The sequence below is a fragment of the Panthera leo genome, chromosome E3 (assembly GCF_018350215.1).
Source record: "Panthera leo isolate Ple1 chromosome E3, P.leo_Ple1_pat1.1, whole genome shotgun sequence".
NCBI lineage: Eukaryota > Metazoa > Chordata > Mammalia > Carnivora > Felidae > Panthera > Panthera leo.
In genome coordinates, this window is record NC_056694.1 from 23865568 (window position 1) to 23877142 (window position 11575).

Consider the following 11575-nt stretch of genomic DNA (forward strand, 5'->3'; position numbering starts at 1 on the left):
TTGTCCTCAGGAAACCAGCTCACCCTATTCTCAGTTTGTGAGGATGGCCCTTCCCACTGACGTGGGGCCAAGTGTGAACACACGAGAAGACCTGGCCAATCAGCACATTCCATCCTTTTAGCCACACTGATTGGTTCTGGGATGAGCATGTGACCCAAGTCAGGCCAATGAGATACTTATCTGCATATTTTCTAGCAAGCATGAAAACGAGAATCTCTTTTCCAGAGAGTTGTTAAGCTAATAGGATTTAAGCCTAGGGTTTCTGGACATTCATTCTCATGGCAAAAATTTATTAAGCCCCTATTGTGGGCCAAGTATTGTGCTAGGAGTTGGGGGAAAGGCCTGCCTTCGGAGAACTAATGGAGTAAGAAATGGGAGAACGGCAATTTCTCTCATAGTCATTATTCCATCATACCATTATAAACCTCCAGGTGTGCCAGGAGCGAGAGGTATGGGCAACAAGGAGAGATTATAAGGCAAACCTGCTCAGAAAGGCTTCTCTGAAGAAATGGCATTTGAGCCGGGCTCTGAAGGAAAAGTAGGCATCGCTTCCAGTAGCTTTAGGAAGACAGTGCCTGGGTGGCCTCAGCAAGGAGATGTGGGTCAGAACCATTCTTGGTTTTTACTCGGTCCTTGATCACCTCCTGTAACCATCACACAAAGTTGTTCAGACTTTACTGAAAAGTTTGGGGTAACAAGAATTAAATAGAGGACGGAAAACATTAAACCATACTAGCAATGTTACAGTATCCAAGAGGAAGAATAAACCCTTCCCAGGGCACTCTTCATTGGCCCACTCCAGTTCCAAGCCTTGCTCCCCTGTCCTAAAGCCTGCCCCTCTTTCTGTCACACAGGCAGCAATCTCCTCTTCAAGCTCTGAGGGACAAAATCCCCGCCTCTATTGGAAAAATCCCTCTTCTCACCGACAGGGAGTTGGTTTTTTTCCGCCTTTCCCACCAGAGGAGTCCAGAGTAAGGGACTCAATAACCCACAAGATGCAAAAGATACCCTCAAGAAAGTGAAAAGACACACCTGAAGCTAATGTAATACTGTGTGGTTGTGACTCAACAATACTTAAAAAAAAAAAAAAAAAAAAGACAGTGAGAAGACATTTCAGATAATGGGAGAAAATATTGACGAATCCTGTATCTCATAAGGGATTCGTAGCTAGAATATATAGAGAGCTTTTACCACTCAAAGAAAACCCTTTGGGTTTAACCACTTTGAAAACATTTGCTTCAAAAAATTAAACATTGGGTTACCATACAACCCAGCAATTCCATTCCCAAGAGAAATAAAAACATATGCCTACACAAAAACTGATACATGAATGTTCAGAACAGTTTTAGTCATAATAGCCAAAATGTGAAACCCGACTATCCATCAGCTGATGAACAGGTAATTAAAATGTGGTATATCCATACAACGAAATATTATTTGGCAGTAAATATGAATGAAGCACTGACACATGCTCCAACGTGGATGAACCTTAAAAAAATTATGCTAAGAGGCGCCCGGCTGGCTCAGTCGGTGGAACGTGCGACTCTTACTCTTGCGGTTGTGGGTTCGAGCCCGACATTGGGTGTAGCGATTACTTAAAAATTAAATCTTTAAGGAAAAACCATTATGCTAAGCGAAAGGAGCTAGTCACAAAAGGCAATTTACTATATAAATTTATTGATATAAAATGTCCAGATTGGGGAAATTCAAAGTGACAGAAGGTAGATTATTGGTTGCCTGGGGCTGGGAGGGGAGTTTGGGGAGAATGGGCAGTGACTACAAAAGGGTGTGGGGTTTCTTTTTGGGGGCTATGAAAATGTTCTAAAATTAATAATCATGGTGATGGTTGCAAACTTTGAATATACTGAAACAAAAACAAAACCTGAATTATACACTTTAAATGGGTATAGCGGTGCCTGGGTGGCTCACTGGATTGAGCATTTGACTCTTGATTTCAGCTCAGGTCATGATCCCAGGGTGGTGGGATTGAGCCCCACATCAGGGTCCACGCTGAGCATGGAGCCTGCTTAAGATTCTCCCTTTCTCTCTCTCTTTCTCTCTCTCTCTCCTTCCCTCTGCTCAGGTACTCTCTCTTTAAAATAAGCAAATAAATAAATGGGGATATTGTACAGCATGTGAATCACATCACATTAGAGGTGTTAATCCCCCCCCCCCACACACACACACACAAAGTGCTCATGGAGTCTCCATCTCACCATGGTGGTGCTTCGGGGTGTGGCAGCAGAAGAAAGGTCACCAGGAGCAGTAGCCCAGCTCCTACGCGCACTAGCCCCGTCGAGGATACATGGCTGTTCTCACCTTCCAGGAGATGGGTAGAACCCTCACAGAGGCTCAGAGAGGATGGAGAACCACCCTAGCCCCATATGCCACAGAAGGGAAATGTTCTCAAGTGTTAAAGGCTCAGATCTCCCGTCCGTAGGAGCCTGCGACCGCGGCGGTTATAGAGCAATTTTAGGTTCACAGCAGAACTGAGCGGAAGGTCCGAGATTTCCCATATCTCCCCTGTCCCCACACAGGCACGGCCTCCCTGTCATCAATGTCCCCCACCAGAGCGGTACATTTGTTACAAGTGGTGAACTTACACTGACACATCATTATCACCCAAGTCCATTGTCAACATTAGGGTTCGCTCTGGGTGTTGTACATTCCATGAATCTGCACAAATGTATAATGACATGTACCCACCATTGTAGTATCATATACAGTAGTTTCTCTGCCCTATAAAATCCTGTCTCCCAACTTTCGGGAACCACAGTGAGATGCTTTAAAGCAGTAGCTTGAAAGTCCTCCTTGGCGCACTTCCGTGGCTCAGAAGGTCCCCGGCCTCCTGGGCATAAAAAATGAAGTGCATCACAGAACCATGGCATAGCCCAAGTGTAGCTATAGGAAGACTCACACAAAATGACTACACTTGGGTCTTTTGGGTGGTGCATTTCTCCCCTTGCCTTGTGCAAAGCAAACCCCAGGAACAGAGTGGGGCATTTACACACATCTGCATAGGAAAAGATCTGGAAGGTCACTCTTTACAGGGTAAAGAGCTCCTGCCTGAGCTGTGGGGATTCAGTTGTAAAGGACGGCGATGGTGAGGAAGAGAACTTCCCTCCAACCTTATACATAGGATATAACATTTGAAAAAAAAATTACAACCGGCATGCATTACATTACATTTCAAATTTATTTTTTAGGATTTTTTAATTTAAAAAATGTTTTTAATATTTATTTTTGAGAGAGAGAGGGAGAGACAGAGTGCGAGTGGGGGAGGGGCAGAGAGAGAGGGAGTCACAGAATCCCAAGCAGGCTCTGCGCTCCAAGCTGTCGGCACAGAAGCCAGAAAGAGACAGGAGATCATCCCCTGAGCCGAAGTTGGACACTTAACTGACTGAACCACCCAGGTACCCCCTATTTTTTTTTTCAAGGTTTAAAAAATAATCTCTACACCCTAGGTGGGGCTGGGGCTCAAACTCAACTCTGAGATCAAGACTCAGCACTTTCCATTAGCAAAACGCTGACAGAGTTTAACTGGGTAGAGAAATTCAAGGTGATTTTATTTCATTTTTGCTTTCTTTCTTTGCTCGAGCCTCAACAAGGAACACATATTACTTTTACAAACGTTATTTTGAAACGTCACTCCAAACCAAAACAAAAACCAAAATGAAACAAAACCTCAAAATGAAGCAGTCTAGCTGCTTTGGGTTCTGTGGCCTCCCCACCCTCGCTGTGCTGGGGCTGGCGTTGCACAGAAGCTGACCTCTCTCAAGCGGCACCCTTGAAGACACAAATCACCGGAGAAGCCGGGTCAGCAAGTCTGTGGGAGGCCACACGGGCCAGCGGGGGAGAAGTGCTCAGATGAGCTCATGGCCTTGCTTCCCCTGGATTTTTGTTCTTTTGAAGAAGCACCTCTTGGCCCGAGGGTATCTGGAAACTCCTCCCAGAAGACCTGCTCTTTGCCTGATCAGGTCTAGTAGGTGCAAGATTAATGTTCACTTGAATTAAGTTATCAGAGAGAGAGAGAGAGAGAGAGAGAGAGAGAGCGCTAGGGTGGGGAAAGGTTGCTCCCGGCAAATGGGAGTCACGACAGGGATGGGTGTGTGTTTGGGGGTGGCGGTAGATAACCTGAAGAGGTCTCTGTTTCCTGCTTGTGGCCACAGGTGATCTTCCAGAAGAAGAGACCACAGTCTGGCTACGTTCAGACAAAAGATCTACGAGCTAGCTCTCATGCTGGGCAGGTCCAGCCCAGAAGCATTAGCCTCTGACTTCGTCAAAGGCCACATAGCAAGAGGGAGCGGCCTCGACCAAGGATGCAAAACCACCAGTATAAGGAAGAGTCTTACTGCCAGTACTGTTCTAGGTCCTGGGGAAATAGCTTTGGGTGAACAAGACACGATCACCTGCCCTCCCGGAGTCGACATTCCAGCCGGGCCCATTATAGACCTCAGAAAAAGCCAAATACCAGCTCGAGGCAGTGGTGGGGAGATGTATGTGGAATAATACCACCAAGTGGTCAGCACCCATGTAAGAACTCTGGTGCTGAGCAAACTGAGGTACTGGGAGGGAGTGGGGAGCTCAGGCCGCTGGAGTCACCACCACCACACCACCCACACTATGTGCCAGGGAAGTCTGAGTGCACGACGCACATCACCACGTTTAACCTTCCTCCGCTTCACTCCAGTGTAGCCAAGTACACGGAACAGTGCCCGACATGTTGAAGGAGCTCAAGAAATACCTGCAGAATGAAGGAATGAGATTCCCATAGCAATCCTGTGAGCTGGGTATCATCATCGCCCCGTTACCACTACAGACAAATAACTGAGGTCCAGAGAGAAGTAGTTTTCCTAGGGTCAAGGCTCAGGCTGTGTTCCCAAGCCCACAGGTCAGTTTATACACTGTTTCGGTTTTCTATTACTGCTGTTACAAATTACCACAAATTTAGTGGATTGAAACAACACAATGGTTTCACGGTTCCAGAACTTAGAAGTCCAAAAACCAAGGTGTCAGGCACTTGTGTTCCTTTTCATAAGCTGTAGGAGAGAATCCGTGTGCTTACATTTAACAGCTTCTAGTTCATTCCTTGGCTTGCGGCTGCTGTATCACTGGTACCTCTGTTTCTGCCTGCACGTCTCCTGCTCTAATTCCTACGTCTCTCTTCTAAAGACCCTTGTGATTACCTTGGGCCCATGTGGATAATCCAGAACAGTCTCCCTACCTGAAGATCCTTAATTTAATCACACCAACAAAGTCCCTTTTGTCCCATAAAGTAACATACTCACAGGTTCTGGGGATTTGGATGTGGACGTCTTTGGTGGGTGAAGGAATTATTCAGTTTACCACACCCACCTGTCTAGCTTTACTGTAGTTTTGTTATTTTCCTTAAATATGCAAGGAAATGGAGAAGCCTATGTGTAGGTAAAATTCGAAAAAGTGGACTAACTAAAAGCATCTGAGACTCCTGAGCAAGGAGGAAGGGGGATCGAACTTGCAGATATCAAAGGAGACTTGAATCTTACTTACAGCTTAGTTCAGTTTATTTTTTATTTAAGAATATTTGAAGCAAATACACAAAACGTTAACTAATTACGGATGACGGGAAATGGAAGTTTGCTATGTACTTATGTATTATGTATTTGATCTGTACTTATTGCATTAAAAACAAAAAAACACTGAAAGAGCCTGCATAGAAGAACACTGGGGTCTTGGGAGGCTGGAGAATACTGGCTCTGCGTGGGGCAGCTGAGACAAGTTACTTCGTCTCTCTGCGAGTCAGTTTCTCCCTCTCTAAGATGTGGCCAAGAATTATGATTGAGGGAGACCAACATACAAATAATCTGTAACAATATTCATTGACATTGTAACGACATTCACCTAGACCGGTGATTCTTACCTCGCAATGGCAGGGACCAGGCCATGGGGCCACCTGGGATTGCAGAGATGACGTGGAATAGGGCTGGGAAGTCCGCAGGATAGGGACCTGGCCGGCTTCTGTGCATAGCAGGGTTCCGCGCGGGACCCCCCAGCCCAGCAAGGGAGGGAGCGGCAGCGCGGCACCGTCCCCTGGTGGCCGTAGACAGTATACGACGCACACGGCAAATCGAATGCACACACGTGAGGACTGAATATTCATGTTTAACACTCAGGAACTCTTCTCTCCCTTTAAATGTGGCATTCTGACCATAGTTATTGCTGTCAATCATATAAATACTGTGATTCCAAAGCCGCGAAAGAAGCCACAGATCAAGATACCTTCACAGGCGCAGGAGAATCCAGGTTGCTATTGGGCATGCGCAAAGCTAAGAGGGCGGGGTCACAGAGTGTGAGACACTACGTCATTAGACTAATATAGTCTCAGCGGAAAGCCTTGTGACGGGCGGTAGCGTGGCCGAGTGGTCTAAGGCGCTGGATTTAGGCTCCAGTCATTTCGATGGCGTGGGTTCGAATCCCACCGCTGCCACACCCTTTCATGGTCTCACTTTTTCTTGAACCCTTCAATTTGTTTACCATCTCCTAATCCCTCTTCCGCTTTTCTCCTTTATGACTCTGTTTTTACAAATGAAATGGAGAGCAAGCGGGAAAAGCAAGAAACTGCAGCCCAGGCACTGCCTTTCCCTAGCCCAGTACACAAACCCACCAATCCTGCTATCTGAAAAACAAAAACAGAAGTGTCTCCTTATGTCCAAGGGGAAAGCATCTGAAATAACTTTAATAGTTCCCAACAGACTGCCTACATCTCTAATGCTTCCAGGGGCGGCCAGAGTGAGCAGGCCGCTTTACCCCTTAAGGACAAAGGTTAGGTGGGGGTGATTTTAATTATGACCTGAGTTGGGAGGTTCCTTTCCCCGCACGCTCTGTATCCTATGGAGAGCTCCGGCTGACTCCACAAACCTCCGTTGGTAGAAAAGGTGTCAGGTGACCCTGTGGAAAGGTTGAGATATCACGGGGCCTGCCCCACGTGTGCTATCAACCTTGAAGTTCCAGCTTCATTGATCCACCCCCTATTTGGCCTTCACGCTTGGTTCAGGGGCCCCTTGTTTGTTTGTTTGCTTGCTTGTTTATTCAATAACTATGAAGGGCCTACTATGTGCAAGAAACCAAGTTCGTCTTGAGGCTACAGAGCACACAGGCAGGTAAGCTTCTCATCAGCTTTCCAGCTGTGGTAATTTCATTAATTACACCTGTGCAGAGTGTTACCCAGTGCACAACATGCTCACCTGGCTCAGGGTCAACCTAGGATGTGTCATTTCTCTGGGACTTGAAATTGAGAGATCAGGTATGTGAAGTTGGGAGAGAGGAGCTCAGGAAGAGGAATCAGATTGTGGAAAATCCTGTTGGCAAACGAGAGCCTGGTGAGTTTGAGATGCTTTGAAGGCAATTCAGGGCAGCTGAGCAGAGAGCGGCAGGGACTAATGGCAAGAGATGAGGCTGAGTGTTAGGCAAGCAGGGTCATGAATGCTAAGCTAAGGCCCTGAACTTGGTCCTGAGGGCAGTGAGAAACCATCAAAAGGTTTTAAGATGGAGGGTGGCATGTTCCAATTTTGGGTTTAGAAAGTTCCTTCTGGCAGCAGGAACAGGAGGTTCCATTCAAAGCCTACTTCAGTTGTCTAGGAGAAAGGAGAGTGGCTTGCAGCATGGTTGTGACAGTGTGTAGGACAGAGAGATGTTTTGGAAGTGAGTCTGACCAGACTCACTGAAGAAGGTATGAAGAAGAAGGACGTGTCAAAGTGATGACCAGGTTTTGGACTTGAGCCACTGAATGGTGGCTCTGGTGTTGCCTCTTCTTTCCCTCGGAGGGAATATAGGATGAAGAGGAATTTGTGTAAAGATACTTTCAGCTTGATTCACAATGAGTGTGAGATGTGGGACATGGGCTTGAGGAGGAGGTTGGACATAGAAGTCTGGAGGTCAAGAGAACACTCTAAACAAATGATACAGACTTGGGAGGCAGTGGAATAGACGTATTTGCTCAGGAAGAGTGCACAGGGGCAGTAGAGGGGCCAAGACAGAGTCCTGAGGAACATCATCTTAAATAGAGGGCAGTAGGAGGGGTGCCTGGGCGCCTCGGTCAGTTAAGCACCGAGTTTGGCTCAGGTCATGATCTTGCGGTCCGTGAGTTTGAGTCCCGCGTCGGGCTCTGTGCTGACAGCTCGGAGCCTGGAGCCTGCTTCAGATTCTGTGTCTCCTTCTCTCTCTGCCCCTCTCCCGCTCACACTCTGTCTCTCTCTCAAAAATAAATAATAAAACATTTTTTAAAAATGGGGGACAGAAGAGAGGAGACAAAGAAGGACTGGTCAGAGACATAGGTGGAAAACAGGTGTGGTGTCACATAAGCCAAAAAGAGTATTGCAAACAGGAAGTATCCAACCATGTTGAACACTGCTAAGAGGCTTGGCAAGATAAAGACTAAAAAATATCCATTGGACTTATGATTTATGGACAAGGTCATTGACCCTGATTAAAGGCATATTGAATGAGTTGAAGAGAAGAAACAGAAACATATGTGTGGACAACTGAACACAAAATTTGATTTTGAGGAGGAAAGCCATAGGAGCACTAGTGAGAGAGGAAATGGGGAGTTAAGGGAGGATATTTTTCAGATGAGAGAGACTGGAGGATAATTTTTATTTGTTTTTTAGTAAACCCTACAGCCAACATGGGGCTGGAACTCAGGTCCCTGAGATCATGCTCTTTCCACTGAGTCAGCCAGACACCCTGAAACTGGGGGATATTTTAGACACCTGGCCTTGCGTCTACAACAGGGAATAGTTTCACCGATGATTTTTTTTTTTAAGTTTATTTATTTTGAGGGGGAGAGAGAGAGCGTGCTTGGGAGGGGTAGAGAGAGAGAGGAGAGAGAATTCCAAGCAGGCTCTGCACAGTGCAGAGCCTGATGTGGGGTTCGAACTCACAAACTGTGAGACCGTGACCTGAGCCAAAATCAAGAGTCAGATAAATGCCTAACCAACTGAGTCACCCAGGCGCCCCTTCAGGGTATAGTTTCAGCACTGACAGTGGAAAGCTCATGGATTTACCTTTGATGATCCATTCTGATTGGCTGCTCACACTGCCAGCTCTATTTTCTGCATTCATGTTGCTTTTGCTCAGTGTTTCCAAGTAAGCTAGGCCCTCCTACCTCTCTCAGAACCTCATGCATGGAGGGCTGGTTATCTGAGCTGCCTCTAAAATCCTCACAGGAACTCTGTCTGTTGGGTGCAGGTGCTACCTCCTTTTCCTTTGGGTAAATACACGAAAGGAGGGAAGCTTTCTTGGCATAGTGACCCACACAGCCCCCAGGCCCGGGGTGTACATGTTCAGAGCCTCAGGAAACAGATGACTTAGAGAAATGGAGAGAACAAAGGAATTGATTTTCCTTTTGTTTTCTGAAAGCTGAGTTTTGGCAGTAGACAAAAGGTGTAGAAGATTATGCGAACAGTCAAAGTCTGTTTTCCTGGCCCTGGGAACAGATTTCTCAGGATTGATAGAGGAAAGTCAAAGAAGAAGGAGGTGAGTTTAGATGCAAATGTGTTACTGAGAAGAAAGGGAGCCCAAGGGCTGCCAGCCCCAAATGGCCTGAGGTAGATACCAGAGCTCAAACTAAGCCGTGAGATGGCTGAGGTGCAGAAGAGCGGAAATAACCATGAGGAGCGTTGGGCCAGTGAGCCTTGGACAGTGCCTCCAAATTACTTCAGCTGCAGAGGAGTAACCCCCACCCTTTTTAGTTAGACACACTCCCAGATTCCCCATCTGTAAAAGGGGAATGATAAACCCTACTGTAAGGGTAGCCCTAAGAATTAAATAAGAGCATACAGGGATGCCTGGGTGGCTCAGTCGGTTGAGCGCCCGACTTCGGCTCAGGTCATGAGCTCACAGCTTGTGAGTTGGAGCCCCGGGTCGGGGTCTGTGCTGACAGCTCAGAGTCTGGATCCTGCTTCGGATTCTGTGCCTCCCTCTCTCTCTGCCCCAACCCACTCACATTCTGTCTCTGTCTCTCTCGAAAATAACATCAAAAAAAAAAAAAAATGAAAAGAATTAAATAAGGGCATACAGATGAAAGCCCTTTCAAACTGTCAAGCATCAAAACAGACATAAAGGATTATTACTGAGCTTTGAAAAATTATATGCACACAAGCAGTTCAACCTATTAAAGAAGAGCATACAATTTTTAACTGCTTCACAAACTTTCTTAATTGTTCAGCAGAGAGGGATACACTGGGAATGGTCATGTTGGCTCTAATACATTCGTTCCCCTCCACCACAAGTTTTGTTAGGCTTGTGATGGTTTTCTTCTCTGCCAGGATCCATTGTTTGATGGGCCAGTTCCACTTGTACACATTATGATATATACATGGATATATTTAAACACTGATATCTTGATACAATCAATACCAAGACAATGTGGAAGGGGGCACTGTTTCTGTGGAGAGCAAGGCTGGATTAAGAAGTTTTGTGAGTTTAAACATTAAAGATTCTGGTGATCACCACTGCTCCCTTATTAATATATGGAAGAAATAGGGGCACCTGGGTGGCTCAGTTGGTTAAGCATCCAACTTCAGCTCAGGTCATGATGTCACAGTTCCTGAGTTCTAGCCCCACGTCGGGCTCTGTGCTGACAGCTCAGAGCCTGGAGCCTGCTTCACATTCTGTGTCTCCCTCTCTCTCTCCCCCTCCCCTTCTCATGCTCTGTCTCTCTCTCCCTCTCTCAAAAATAAATAAGCATTAAAAGCATTAAAAATACATATATGGAAGAAATACCAAATTATAAAGTATGACCAAAATAAGTTCTAATTCTTCCCATTGCAATTATATTGGTACTTTTTCAAAAGGTCCAATTCTTTAAAAAATTATTTTTGGGGATATAATTTACATAGAATATTAGCTTCAGGCGTACAACATGATTTGATATATGTATATACTGTGAAGTGAGCACAATATCCAGTTAACATGTCACCACATATAGTTATAATTTTTTCTTGTGATAAAAACTTTAAGTTTTTTGTTTGTTTTGAAAGAGAGAGCGATAGAGTGAGCAGGGTAGGGGCAGAGAGAGAGAGAGAGAGAGAGAGAGAATCCCAAGCAAGCTCCGTGTTATCAGCATAGAACCCAACATGGTGCTCAAACTCACAAACCGTGAGATCTTGACCTGAACTGAAATCAAGAGTCAGACACTTAATCAACCAAGCCACCCTGTGTTCCTTGTGGTGAAAACTTTGAAGATCTACTCTCTTAACAACCTTCACATATATAATATAGTATTATTAACCATAGTAACCATTATATCACCATAACTTATTTATTTTATAACTGGAAGTTTATATCTTTTGACCACCTTAAAAAGTTTTGTTTTGTTTTAGATCTTTTCTGACACAGAAGCCTGTGCTTATTATCAGCCCCAGACTCATAAACTGGAAACCCAAAAGGCCAGGTCTGGCTAGGCAGAAGCCTGGGTCTCCGGTGTCCCTGCAACCCTGGCTATCATCACACAGGGAGAAGTGCATGACTGAGTGAAACCAAAACATCAAGGTAGCAGATCAAAAGCAATTCTCCTAGAATCGGTCTAGTCCAAGAT

General features: G+C 45.6%; 1 non-coding gene across 1 annotated transcript; it reads left to right on the forward strand.

Annotated features, from left to right (window-relative positions):
- The first annotated feature begins 6384 nt into the window (after positions 1-6384).
- Positions 6385-6466, forward strand: TRNAL-UAG. Its single transcript has one exon. It is a non-coding gene; the product is annotated as a tRNA-Leu (tRNA).
- Positions 6467-11575: the final 5109 nt, after the last annotated feature.